This window comes from Mustela nivalis (assembly GCF_964662115.1).
Source record: "Mustela nivalis genome assembly, chromosome: 1".
NCBI lineage: Eukaryota > Metazoa > Chordata > Mammalia > Carnivora > Mustelidae > Mustela > Mustela nivalis.
The window spans coordinates 111832915-111847922 of NC_139020.1; the positions used below are offsets into that span (position 1 = coordinate 111832915).

Below are 15008 nucleotides of genomic sequence, written 5' to 3' on the forward strand. Positions count from 1 at the left end.
AGACGTCTGCTCTGCCAAGTTCAGAGGTTATGATGAAGCCATCCAAGGAGACGGGTTGCAAGGGAACGTTTTGTATCGTAAAGCTTCACTTCCCACGGACCGTGAGCATGTCATGAAGCCAGGGGCCAAGCCAATCACTTGCACACACAATCCACCTTCTGCCCGCCTGCCCTGTGCCAATCATAACCTAGCATGAAAAGTTGCCATTCTGTGCAGATTGAAGATATCTAAGCTTACTAGAAAAGGAAGGCTATAACTGGTTAAAAATGATAGTTATCTACAAGTTGATAGTACTTGCCAAATACAGCTTACTGATGTCAACAAAACTTGACTACTGTAAAGGACACATTTCGTTTTTTTCAACAAATCTTTCTTGAGTGTGCAGTTTGCCAGGCACTGAGCAGAGAGCAGAGGACATGGCAGTAAACAAGAGCGATGCAGCATCTGTCCACATGGGGACTATCTTCTATAAAGAAGACTGACATTTTATAAGGGATAGTAAGTACAGGTACAGATGGGAGTGTAATAAACAAAGCCAGCCAGCCTCACCTCTGGGCTGAAGAATAAGAAGGGGAAGAAGCCAGAGAAAGTACGTTCCAAGGTCTCAAGTCCAGAGTGAGTCAGGCCAAAGGACCTCAAGGGAAACCTAGAGTGAAGAGAGCCAACAGTGTGGAAGGGATGACTTTCAATCTGATGATAATGGGAGCCACAGGAAAGCTTCAAACAGGAGTGACAGGATAGAGACAAAAGTGTCGGTGGGGAGAACAATTAAGGAGACCCTCTACTTCAATAACTAGAAATACCTTTGGGTACTGCACAGAGATAGTATAGAATGCTTAAGTATAAAGAAAAATAATCCAACACTGTGATAGATTAAGGTAGAGCTGACTTAATCATTTCCTAGACATTTCACTTTTTTTTTTTTTAAATACTCATGATCCAAGTTTGTCTCTCATAAAACTGAGGTATGGAAATAATTCTTGCCTAGCTTTCTGACTATTTAGATTTAGACAAAGGAAAACAATTTACTCATGGATTAGCCAATAACTGAGTAAAGTTCCACCTGTTTCCAAAAAGGATTTGAGGTACTTTACAATATGAGGTAACGAGAGATGGACAAACAAACCAAAAGATAACCCAAGGTCAAGCGGAGCCCAGGGGCCCCAAGGATCAAAAGCAGCAAAGCTTTGACTTTATGGCTGAACATTTCAATACTGAGAAAGAATTATGGATAAGGGGATGGCTGAAATTAAGGAGCGGAATCAGTTTCCAGGTTCCCCCTAGGCTCATCTCTGGACAAGCTTCTCTGCCTCCACCAGGAGAGCAAAATAGCACAAAACAATGAATAATCAATAACTTAACAGCAGTAAAGACCCTACACTGTGTCTTTGAAAACAGGAGCCACAGCCAAGGTTTCATTCATTCAGATACAGAAAACACACACACACACACACACACACACAGAGTTACAGCCCTAAAGATGCTACTGGATCCTGACCGTTACTCCCTTTTCCCTTAGGAGGTTCCCCATAACTGATTCATTAGCTCCCCAAAGCCAACAGTTCCCCCAATTGGTGATGCTTAGCAAAGCACCCAATGCAAAATTCACAAGTTTAGAAGACACACAACCCACGTAAGCATACCCCCTGCTCCTTGTCCTATACCTCCATCAGGGAGGGAAGTGCTTATCACATGCTTCAATCCGGACACTCTCCAAAATGAAACCCTTCCCTCAGCTCCATCAGCCTCCAATGTGGACAATGGGAAGGCCACTGTACACACAACTACTACCGGTATGATTACATTTAAGTTGAGTAATGTCACCAGTGCTCTAGTGTATAGCTTTAAACAGTCCAGGGAGAATTTCTAGAATGACAGTACTTGATAACCCAAAGATAGTACTTGGTACTTCCCAACTGTCATTGTGTCACAACATACAAGAGAGTGCTGATATTTGTATGACACCAGGGTGAAGGGGAAGAAACCTCCAGGTCCATATATAACTGAACCCTCCCTGTTCATTCCCCTCCCCAAAGAGAACCCACCCAGAGCCCCAAACTGAAAAGTTTGGGTTGAGAGCTCAACTGAGCTCAACTCAGTCTTCCCACCTGCCCTTCTTCCCACCCCCTCCATTTAGCCAGTTTCAAAGCTGGAGAAACCACATGGTCTCCTTCCTGCCTCTTCCTGTGAGCCCACCTCTGCCTGTCCTGCTCTTCACTCTCTGGAGGCAGAAGAGCCCCCACCAGTACATCACTTCCCTTCTGGTCAGCACTGAGTGCAGCACCTACCTAACACACTGAAGGTACTTGTAAAATGTTTACTTTCAAAATGTCTCCTCCTCTGGTCCTTTAGGTGAATACGGGTTTGAAGTCCCTAGCCCTGCGGCACTGCCCCATCCTGGTGTCAATGTCCCTATATGGAATCCTCCTCCATTTATCCTATCTTGGGTGCGTCACTCATTTCCTCCAGAGACCCTGACTGATACAATGATAAAAACAACGTGTTTATTTGATTAACATGAGTATTCAATCAATTGCAATTGTTTCCTGTTAGGTCTTACTTGTTACCTATGAATATATTACCCACCCAACCGTTCCTCAATTTTCCAAATGTTAGCTTGGTAAGGACAGACACTACTATAACCCCTAATACCATGCATCTAGAAGATACTTAGATGTTTGCCAAATGGATGAATGAACGAATAAACGAGCAAACAAATACGGCAAAATATTTGGTGGGAGAAAACAGTTAGAAAAATGAATGTAAATTAGAATTACCATATGGATGTGGAGAGATAGTAAAAGAACATAAAGCTTGAATTTTGTTGTTGTTGTTATGAAAAGACTGTGGGTGGATTTTTAATTTTTAATTTTTCATTAAATTTGCCGTGTTTATATAGCAATAATACTTCAAAAAGAAAATATTTTTGTGCCACTGAAATCTGGAATGAAAATGGAAATGGAGCAAATATGCATTTATATATTTTATGAGTACACAAATGGAATACCAAAATAAACTTTTTCAAGAGAACCAAATGATTAAACATTAAGGTCGACGTTCCCTCTGTACATAGCTATTAAAGAGTAATTAAGACTTTCCACTGTATTAAGCAACTACTTGCCTAACAAAGTTGCCATAATTGTGTTAAGACAGGGCAGATGGAACCAAATGAGATGCAAATGGGGCACAGTCCCCACGTGGATTTATGGCCCACATTTTTACTATCAGCAGTTCTTCTCAAGCAAGGGACAACATGATTACATAAATAGATCTCTACATGTTTTCCACAGGCTACTGAGCCAGCAACAGGAATGGAAACACACCTAGGCAAATGTGGAGACTTAGCTGTTACACCTGGGTTAACCCGTAAGTAGCTCTGTGACCCGAAGCGGGTTGCGCCACCTCTCTGGGCTCTACTTTTCCTCATGAGTAAGACTACAGTTCTGACAAGCTGCACCGACCACCACCAGGGCCAGGCCAGCCGACAGCAAAGGTGGAACGTCCGTATCATCCCTGGATGTTTCCTAGGGACAGTCACCTCAGTGGAACCAGTGGTGAGCCGTTTCCTTTTGCTTTCTGCACTCTTCCGTGAATGCTCCAGGATATGGTCTTGTACCCAAAAAAGCAATCGAGCCATCATCTTGGATTCTGCCCCTTCTTTCCCGCCCACATCGACAACACTCACGTGAACAAGTGTACCTTCTAATCATTCTGGAAAACCTGCCCTGAATTCTCCATAACTGCTGCTCCCACTCCAGTCCAGGCTCCCATCAGCTCACTCCTGGGCTACTGCAACACATTCCTACCTATCTGCCTTCCTTTAATCTGTCGAGCCCCTGCCCAGCCCTGTGCAACAGTGCTCTTCTGGAAGTGCCTTCCATTTCCCTGCTTAAAGCCCATCAACAGCAACTGCGTTCTCCTGAGGATAATGTTCTACAATAAGGCAGGTGCACAAGGCTCTTCATTCTTCAGCCTCTGTTTACCCTGAAGCCCTGCTTCTGGCCACTTCCTCCATTCGCTCCAACTGTCACTCACACTGGGAGGGCCAAGTTTTCCTTGGGCTCAGTGGCCTTTGAAGAATTTGCCCTCTAGTTAAATTGCTCTTCCTTTCCCCTTCTTTCTTCCTCCTTGGTCTGCTTCTTCCTACTGGCCCTTCAGGCTCCAGCTGTCTCCAGAAGCTCTCTTAGGGCACCAACCCGGGGTAGGTGCTTCTCCTGTATGTGTTGTCATAGCACCTGTTCAGAACCGTAACAGTCTGTTTTCTGAGGGAAACCTGTGGGCAGTAGCTTGCTTGGCATTTATTTCTGGGATCTAAAACAATCTCTGCCCACAATCATTAATATACGTTTGTGCATGAATGCAAGAAAGAGAGAGAGAAGCAAAGAGGAAGAAGGAGGAAGGGAGGGATGAAAACCCATCAATGTTTCTTCTGTAAGCAAGCCCAGTGCCATGTACTGCACAAGATGTGTGCTAGACAGGACCCGGGGATTCCACTAACGCCTTAGTTGCACGCCTGCATCTTCTTAGTTTTCTAACGAAGGAGATGGAATGAATTCCAGAGATTACCATATCTATTATTTTGTATTTAAACTGTGGAACTTTCAAATCATTCCAGATGATTCCAAGCTCATCTTTAAAAGAGCACCCATAACAACATCCTTCATAACTGAAAAAAATAGGACCATCATCCTGAGTACTGAGAACCGTTTCAGACAGGTTACCTCCATCAAGGAGGTCATGCATGTACTTTCCCAATACCCGAAACTTAATTCACACCATTCCCACTTCTCTACTCTAAGCTCTGCCCACTTCAAATATAAACTCATCCATGAAGCTTCCCTGGCCACACATGTCAGAGCCGCTCAAGGAGGAGTTAATCTCGCTGACCTCCCACAAGGCTTCACAGGCATCGTCCCATGGTGTATCCTGTTCATCAGTAATGACTCACATATGCTGTTTATCTGTAGGTTTATATTGTACATTTATATTTTGTAACATTTATCCATACTCAAATGTCTGCTCAAGGAATCTTGTTCAAACTCCTAACCAAAGCATATATTTTTAAAATATTTTATTTATTTATTTGGGAGAGAGAGAGACAGAGATAGCAAGAGAAAGCAGGATCAGGGAGGAGAGGGGGAAGCAGGCTCCCCACCGAGCAGGGAGACTGATACGGGACTCGATCCCAAGACTCTGGGATTGTGAAGGCAGACACAACCGCCTGAGCCACCTAGGCACCCCCCAATGCATCTTTATTAACAAGAATAAGTAACCACTGAGTGACACCAGCTACTCAGAGGTGGGGGCTGAGGGTCTGGTAAGTTCACAGGCAGGTATTCCAGTCAGATGCATGGTTTGCATGTCTTCCTCTCCACAAGTTTCCATGTCTAAATTTGGATGAGGACTTTATTGTCAAAACTTGGAAGGGCCAAAGATACCACCTGTTGGGAATTTGGGGATCCTAAGTAAACCACAACCTTCCTTTCATGCAAACCTATTGTTGGAAAAGGAAGGGGAAAAAAAAAACCACTGGGAGAGAACATGGGGGTAGGAAGAAGACACGAGATAGGTAGCCACTATCCCTAACAAAAATTTGCCTTTAAGCTGTACCTCCCCTTCTTCCCACTTCCCAGCACCCAAAATGAAAAGTGAACTAAATGACTTCAAATGGCTTTTTTGACTTCGTGGTGTATTATCTACTTATGAGTTCTCTTCCCCCAGGCAAATTCAAAAGCATGACTAAGTTATTAAAAAGGTGGACACAGATGAGTGGCTTTATAGACCTTTTCCCCCCACAGAGAAAATTGGACAAGAAATAAAAAGCTTAAGTTCTTTGATATCAGGTCTTTACTTATTACCGTCTATAGAATAAAGATTTATTCAGCAGCATCTTCTGGTCTAGTTTGCCCTTTCATGAAAAAGTAACTTTTTTTTTTATAGCTTTAAAAAGCATCCATTAAGTCAAGCAAGGCTTTTGAATTTCTGCATTCATATGAACTATGACTTGCAGACCTTACTGCAAGAGTCCCAATTCCTCCTACAGTCCTGGCTAACGTACGTGCTGATCACGGGGCCGGGGCAGAGGAGGCACGTGGTGCTGAAAAAGAGCAGGAACCCCGTGTTAAAGGAGCACCTCCACTCCCCCACCCCAGAAAAAGACAGAAAAAGGTGCTAAAGAAGCAATGGCCAAATCTTCTGCAGGCCTTCTTATCTCCCTAAAATATACACGGATTCTGAAATGCACATAGCAGGTCTGGGTAAGGCTAGAGGTTAAAGGCAAAACACACTCTGTCTTGGAGACTAGGGGAGAGCAACCGTGACTCTTTCAGAGATGGGAGATTGTGAGAGGCGTCAGAGTACCCATGGCTCTCCTTAGGCCAGATTCCACCAGCACAAACAGCCTTGAATCAAAGGTCTCCACAGGAACCTTGAGGAGAGGAGAGGCAGGGTCCGTCCATCAGAGCTCTGAGCACTAACCAAGGTGACTCAGCATTTTGAGCACAGGCCATAACTGGAACAAACCTCCTTAGGCCTCAGAAAGGCCTCTGCTTCCTGCACCTTCCATCACCATATTTCTTTCCAGCTGATTAGTGAGACTATAGGATCTGCTGGAAATAAAAGCACAATCGGAGAGGTTGTGCCAACAGGGATCTTCCAGAGAGGACACCGTTCATCCTGCCGCAGGTTTGAAGTGGGGGAAGCCAAAGAAGGGGGTAGCTACTGGAGGGGAAAATATCTTCATCAACTCTTAGGCAGGAACTTTCAGTGGTTCCGGAGAAATTTCTCCCAAAGCAGATAAATCTTCAATGATTAATATCATAAACAACTAAAACAGATTTTTATTGTACAAATACCATTAGCAAGAAAGTCTTTAGAACTTTCCTTAAAACCACAGAGCTATCCGCTTTAGCCCCTGCCTAAGGCCAAATTCTTCCAATCCCACACCTCTGACGAGGGGCAGCGAAGGAGAGTGTGAGCTCACTGAGAGGAGGAATGGATGGATCCGGACATCCTGAGCACCCTAGGATTCCACCAGCTCCCAGGAGGACATCCCAGCAGTAGGGGTCCCTGCATGGCTCAGATGGTTATATGTCTGCCTTTGGCTCAGGTCATGATCTCTAGGTCCTGGGATGGAGTCCCACATCCGGCTCCCAGCTCAGCAGGGAATTGGCTTCTCCTCCCTCTGTTTCTCCCACTGCTTGTGTTCCCTCTATCTCTCTCAAATGAATGAATAAAATCTAAAAAAACAAACAAACAAACAAACAAACAAACAAAAAAACCCAGTGCCCCAGGCTGAGTTCCTCAGAAGCAGAAGTTATAGGAAGTTTGGAGTTCAAGGTATTTATTAAGGATCAACCCTTGCAAAGGGAGGAAGAGGAAGGAGACTGGGCAGAGGCAGAGACGGAACAGGAAAGCAACCAGACGGCTTCAGTTTCTCAGCGGGGCCTTTTGGTATCCAGGGAGCCTTCATATCCCGTAGTGCCAGATGTCACCAGACGTCACCAGATGCAGATGCCCCAGGGAGCGCATGGCCTAGGGCAAGCAGCTCTGTGCAGCACAGCCAAAGGGGACTCCCGTGGAGCTGACAGCTAGCACAAGGCTGTCTGCACGCTGCCCTGCCCCCAGCTGTCAGCAAGCCCTTCCCTCCAAGAGAACCTGCGAGGTGCATCTCGACAGCTAGCCCACCCGCCGCTTCCAAAGACATAACCTGTCCTTACATTTATGATTAAGTAACAACAGTAAACGTTTGTGTTCCATTCCTAGAGATGCATTAATACAAGTAACATACAATCCAAGAGGAAAATACTTCCATGTGTACTTAAAATAAGTTGAGTATCATCTTTCAAGTTAAAGAAGAAACACCTGCAAGAAAATGATGCTCTTCCCATTTACTGAAGATTAGAAAGAAAAATACACATCTATACCTAAAGGCAAATATAGATACAGATGTAAATACTGAGAGGACTGCCTGGAAGGAAGTTCCCAAAGATGTTCAGTAAAATTATTGCTGGAGGCCATGATTTCGGAGGATTTTTGCTTTCTTCCTGATATCTTGAAGTATTAATTGAATTTTTAACAAGCATCTCGCACTGGGGTGCCTGCGTGGCTCGGTTAGTTAGGCATCTGGATCTTGGTTTCAGCTCAGATCATGATCTCAGGGTCGTGAAACAGAGCCTCCTTTTGGGCTCCAAGCTTAGCACAGAGTTTGAGTTTCTCTCCCTCTCCCTCTGCCCCTCACCTTCTCTCTCTCAAATAAACAAATAAAATCTTAAAAAAAAAAACAAACCAACAACAAGCATCTAGCATCTATCTTTGTAAACCAATACAAAGACCCAAACTCAAAAGAAACACATCCTTTCTGGAAGACTTAAATGCCACCAAAAAATGCAGATAGGAACCACCACTATAAAAGAAGGAACCCAAAACTAAACAAAAGCTTCAGATCTAGCTGTGACTCATCATGAGAACAAAGGTTAATTAATATCCGGCTTCTCTGGTTTTTATTTCCCGGTGTTAGCTGGGAAAGGGGCAAGCCAGAAAGCTCTCTGAGGCTCCTTGCAACTCCATGTTTTATGGTTCTAAGACAAAAGTCAGCCACACCCACCCCCACTATTTTTTGAAAGAAAGAATTAGATTAAACTGGCAAACACCTCAAATATCCTAAATAAATGCATATATATATGTATATGTATGCTGTAAGAAAACTGTACTGACAGCCATGAAATTTGAGCCATAAGTTACCTAAACCCTTCTGGGGAAAAGCAGTCAGGTCCTTGCTGCTCCAGAAGTTCCTTAAATTTATGTCACAAACTGGTCTAACCAGTTAGGAGCACATCTGTACCTGTGGAGGCAAAAAGAGGGAGGTCTCTGGAGAGAAGTGGCGGGACAGGCCACGGGGGAGCCCTTCACATCAGAAGACGAAAATTTTATCCCTGGAAAGGTATATGCCACACGAACAAAAAGAGGTGGCATGGATATTTGTCCGGTCTTACCCCAAAAAGCCCTGGCTCTGGTTGTCATTCTTGGTGATACAGGCATTTTAAACTAGCCTTTTAAGCACTGAAACCCAAAAGGGATGGGGAACAAAAAAAAAAAGATGATTTCCACTGCTTCCCCCACAATGAAACTGATTCCTGGAAAGAACTCCCCGCCTCCCTTATAGGATGTAAATGGAACAGCCTCTGAGCTCCTGGAGAGCAAGGATCATCTGACTCATTCAGTTACAGATATCTCAGTGGCTAATACTCCCTGGCACAAAACGGACATTCAGTAATTATTAAACAAAAGAAGAAATGAAGACATGCACACACTCCTTGGCTAAGGGCAACCACAGAGAAGACGTGAAAAAACATGATGCAATACCTGGAAATAAGGCAAAAGGAAGGAGGGATGTATGTTGGATCCCATACTAGAGTATTATCTGCGGGGTGCCCTCAAGGATTATTTTATTTTCTAAGAGTTGCACCTGTGTTTGGTTTGCTTTTTAATCAATATGGGTTCAGACTTCGTGAAGTTACAGGTGAATCTGCAAATTCTTTTTTCCCCCACTACAGAGCCATATGACTTCTGATAGGTGGAAATGAGAGCCGCAAATGTTATTGTTTTATTGCCCTGTAGGGTTTCAGATCTAATCTAGCAATCTTACTTCAATAGTCATCAGCGCCTCCAATAACACAGTTCCTCAAAGGCTCTTTGAACCAGCTTTAACTTCCTGTGGGTTCCCTCCTTCATGAGTCAAGTATTTCTTTGACATGCACTCATTTACATTTGTATGGGAGTCATGTTTACAACCCTAACAAAAAATGATACATTGACAAGAGAAATACAGGAGAAAAGGTCTAGTTTCTAGCCTAGCATGAAAGCCAAACATGTATGTAAACATTTATATTTCAGGTTGGAAAGAGCAGTAGAGGATATACATATAAAGAGATACCAAAGTGCAGGAATGAGAGAGATGGCCTCTAGTTCGGGTTCACAGCTGGGTTTGGTATTTATTGTCAGTGACGTAAATTTTCAACCATTCCGTAAAAGAAGGGGGGAAAGGAAACAATCCACTCGAAGTTCCCTTAAAACACTGCTTAGTAAGTGTATCTCTCCTACAGTCCAGCGGGGAGAGTCGCAGACTGAAATCTCAGTCCCTGGGCCGCGACTGTAATTCTAGGAAAAGTCACTTCTCTCTCAACACCAGCTCCAGCTACAAGGGTATATGAGCTTTAAATAGTTCCCAGACTAGGAAGAGTTAAATTCACATCCATTCCAGATACCACCATTCTCCATTAGAGGCATGTCCTTAAAGGACACCCAGATAGGAAAGTTCCATCTGCTTAAAAAAAAAAAAAAATCAGGTCTAGTAATTTCTCAGGCTTGGTCAGTTGGCTGGGTTGTGTCTGTCACAGCAAAGGGGGTAGCCGTGACTCAACACCAATTCGATTCACAGGGACATGGTTTCACACACAGGAAAAGCCAAGCCCAAAGTCCTTCATATAGGAACATCTCAGGTATATCCAAAGAGACATTCCCTTACCTTTCAAAGTCAGTGTCCATCCTGTATACATGCAATGATGTTAATGTGGGATTGCACTGCATTTCCGTAGCTGCTAGTTCATACTGTAAATCAGTCATCCCCCTGACGTCTCCACCTTTCAGACACAATCATTCCGCAATTTTGCACTCACCCTCACTCCCTATTAACTATCTGCAACCGAAAACGGAAGTGAAGGACTAGAGTGCGAGGAGGACCAGGCTAAGAGAGGGACACAGGTGAGTTTCAAGCCTGGCAACTGCTCCATTCCAACCACAGTCAAACAAAAAGGCAGAGGTTGCTTCAAGAATCTCTCTTAGTGCGCAGATCTAGGTGTACATTTCCCCCTTCCTGGGACTCTGTCTCCCTGACAGCATCTGCCAGAGCTCCCTACACAGAAGAGACGCTCAAGAAGCATCTGATGAACACCTGGAGGAGAGGACAAATGCATGAATCCTGGCGAGAAAAGGACGGAGTGTTGCTCCCACTCTAAGCGGGAAGACCTGATACAAAATGATTTAATGTTGTGCGAGAGCCAGGAAGCCATTCTTCTGCTACATCTGGCACGATTCAGACCCTTAAAAGATAATTATATATGTTTCTGGGAGATTAGAGATATTTGAGAGTTGAGATAAGAGCAATAAATATGATTAAGGGGACAAAAATCGGTCTGTGAGGGAAATAAAATCACAGTAGTGAGGGTTACATTAGACTAGAGGCAGACCTCCGGGCTGTCTTCAGGTACCAGATGTGACTACAGTTGTAGGCTCCATTTAATGACGAACAATAAAACAACCACAACTCAGGGAGCTTGATGCTAGACAACCTGAATAAGTAGCACATACTGAAGCTCTTGGCATGACCTATTCCATCATTTGTGTCAATGGGGCTTAATTAACATGTCTGCTCCCCACCCCCAGCGCATCTACTTTGGTTTAAAAGCCCAAATCTTCCCCATTGCCAGAAAGAGCATCCCTGATGAATGGTTTCCAGTCTATACTCATGAATAAATATCAAATGTGTGCCCTTTATCATACCCTCTAGGCAGAATTATTATAATGAGACCACTGATCAGTGGGCTCCATGGGCACAGCAGGAAAACCCGGATGTAAGGAAAAGGTGATTCAAAACCCACAGTTCTCCAAGAAGCCCCTTTCTCACGGCTCTTTGAAACCACCCAGGACTCCCAGGACTCAGAGGACTCCCAGGACTTGGAGTCCTGCTGTCTACAGATGGGACAGCAGCAAAGGGAACTGAGGGCAAAGTGCACGGTTTGTGGGCACAAGATGCTTTGGAGGCTACCTAGCCACAGGGGAGCTGGTACTCTTCCACCTTGAACCTTCCTTGGAAGCAGCAGAGCTCTACATTCCAATGAAATAAGCAATGGCTCTGGTCCACTGTTACAACGCTTCTGTCCTTTACCAGAATCCACATAGATGAAACGAGTAGGACACAGAAGATGGACTGAAATTTTGAACGACCCCACACACTTCACAAGTGGCTCTTCCTAATTTTTTTTGAAAAATTTTTTTTCCTAAAGATTTTGTTTATTTATTTGACAGACAGAGATTACAAGTTGGCAGAGGCAGGCAGAGAGAAAGGAAGGGAAGCACGCTTCCTGCTGAGCAGAGAGCCCAATGCAGGGCTAGATCCCAGGACCTTGGGATCATGAGCCGAAGGCAGAGGCTTTAACCCACTGAGTCACCCAGGTGCCCCTTTTTTTGAACATCTTTAACACCACCAGGAGCCCCACCAGTTAAATCATTTTTATAATTTTTGTACCCAGCATCAAATGATTTTTCAGCTTCAAATTTTTGTGATGAGCTGAGAATATAAATAAGACCTACTTAATAACATCTTTGAGTGCCTGAGTCTACAAAATATTTGCACATAAACTGGCCAGTTTTTAAAATGTCTTTCTTTTGCAGTATATCCAAACATACGTAACAGAAATAATGCCATAGATAGCCATCAGGCAGCTTTTGCAAATCTTGACATTTCACGATACTTCCTTCAGATTTTTGGATAATAGAAAAAAATCTACAGATACAGCTATTCTATGCTACTCTCCCGTTCATTGAGGGAGGGGATTGCGATCCTGAAATGTGCAGCTGTCATTCTGAGGCATGTTTTCACGCTTTACTGCATGTGTGTAATCACAAACAATTTATAGTATTGGTTTTTGTTTAACATTAAATAAATGGTGTCAGGCTGTACAAATCATTCTGCAACCTGCTTTTCTAAACTGTTTTTGAGAATTATCCACACGGGTAATATGACTCTAGTTCATTCATTCTAATGGCTATACGGTATTGCAATTTGATTCAATTTTCATAGAAATCTTGTGACTTGAAAATCCTGAAAGAGTAAATATTTTGCCCAGTTCTAAGAAGCAATGAGTGACACAGATTTTGCTCTTCTTAATCAAAATTCCATGCTCTTTTTACCTGAAAAACTCTTGATTTCTGCATGTTGGAAATTATAAAAGCTTCATAGAAAATCCTAGCTACTAGGTGGGAAAGCACAAGGCCCACTCTCGCCACTGTCTCTAGATTCTTCATTGACCAAACAAGACCACCAGCTTTACAGAGAGAAGATGCGGAACCAAATGCCTTTTTTTCTTTTTTATGATTTTATTTATTTATTTGACAGATATCCCAAGTAGGCAGAGAGGCCTGTGGCAGGGGAGGGGGGTGGTGGGGAAGCAGGCTCCCTGATGAGTAGAGAGCCCAAGGCAGGGCTCCATCCCAGGACTCTGAGATCATAACCTGAGCAGAAGGCAGACGCTTAACCCACTGAGCCACCCAGGCGCCTTGAATGCCTTGAATTCTTTAGGCTAAACTATAATGTGGGGACTTGGAACTCTGATTGGGGACTGGATGCTATTAAGAAACGTAACTTTTTTTCAGGTGTGATGGTACTGTGATTATGTTAGGAAGGAAAAAGATATTTAATGTTCATAGAGTTTCAGTTCTGCATGATGGAAAGACTACTCGAGCTTGGTTGCACAAAAATGTGAATGTACTTAACACCATTGAACTTGCACTTCAAAATGTTAAGATGGTTAAGTTTTATGTTATGTATATTATAGAATTAATTTTAAAAAGGGAAAAAGAAATATTTGTGGATAAATTATATGGCTGTGATTTGCTTTCAAATAATTCGGGGTGGGGTGGGGTGAAGTTGAGAAAATGAGTTGGTTGACAGACATTAAAGGTAGGTGATAGGTAAATAGGAGTTCATTCTACTAGTCTCCCTACTTCTGTGTATTTGAGGTTCTCCAAAATAAAAAGTCTTAAACGAAGGTTTACCCCAACCAAAACACATTTTATTTCATTAGCAAGTTATTTTACTTTAAAGTAGAAATAAAAAGCAGCATATATTTCAAAGGCTAACAGTTCTGAGACCTGCTTCACTTGCCGTTGTCTCTATGAGCGGTGCTTCTCAAACTTGAATGTGGGTATCAGTTGCCTCGGGACCTTGTTAAAAATGCGTGTTCTGTTCAGCTGCAGGGTGGGGGCTGAAATGCTGCATTTCTCACAAGCCCTAGGTGCTGCCTCAGGCCCACGGGTCACACATTGAGGAGCGAAGTGATGGTGGACTTCCTGGCAGCAAGCAAGCCTTTGCAAGGAAAGAAGCCAGCTAAGCGTTCTTGACATTGCTTCTCTGGGGTTGAGAAGGGCACCAACACTGCCATGTTCTGGAGAAAGGTCTTCCTACCCTTCTGCACCCCAGGACCAGGCATCCCTGTTCACTCAGTGGTAACCACCAAAACAGAGGACAGTATACAAAAACAGAAGTATCCCAGCAATCAGGTAAGTTTTTTTCACCGCCAGCCCTGGACCTGTAAGCTCATTAAGTAGCAATGAAAGATTACTGCCCTAATAGATTTGTTCCTGAATCTTTAAGTAATGACTAAACCAAAACAAAACAAAGTAAAATGCAGCACCTGGGTGGCTCAGTGGGTTAAAGCCTCTGTCTTCTGCTCAGGTCATGACCCCAGGTTGGGATCGAGTCCCGCATCGGGCTCTCTGCTCGGTGAGGAGTCTGCTTCCTCCTCTCTCTCTGCCTGCCTCTCTGCCTACTTGTGATCTCTGTCTGTCAAATAAATAAATAAAATCTTTGAAAAAAAAAACAAAAACACAAAAAAATCCCAACCATGTCTAGATGTCAAAGTTCAGAAGCAAAGGCAAGACTTGAGAATCATTAACAAACTGCAAGAAGGTGAAGAGAGCAAAATAATATCTTGGAAACTCTAGTAAATTCCATCTGATATAAGAAATAAAATCCATTTAAGCATGAACATTCCTAAACAGCCATCAAATCCCTGAAGAATAACAACAACAAATCTCTACTGATAAAAAAATCTTGTCCACAAAATACTGTTAGTTCCTCTAATGTTTTATGGTTGTCGGGGCAAATGTGACCAAAGTCTTCTGTCCTCAAAGACTGCTCTATTATCTGTTAGACTAGCCATGCCCAGAGG

The 15008-nt window shown here is 43.4% G+C and overlaps 1 protein-coding gene across 2 annotated transcripts in view; it reads right to left on the reverse strand.

Annotated features, from left to right (window-relative positions):
- Positions 1–15008, reverse strand: part of MB21D2 (Mab-21 domain containing 2) — a 111981-nt gene that overhangs the window by 69648 nt on the left and 27325 nt on the right. The window contains exon 2 of one of the 2 annotated variants that reach the window (XM_082749833.1): positions 6013–6097. The exons of the other annotated variant lie outside the window; for it this stretch is intronic. The gene's annotated coding sequence lies outside the window, so the exon portion shown is untranslated. The remainder of the gene's footprint in view (positions 1–6012; positions 6098–15008) is intronic. 2 annotated transcript variants of the gene reach the window in all.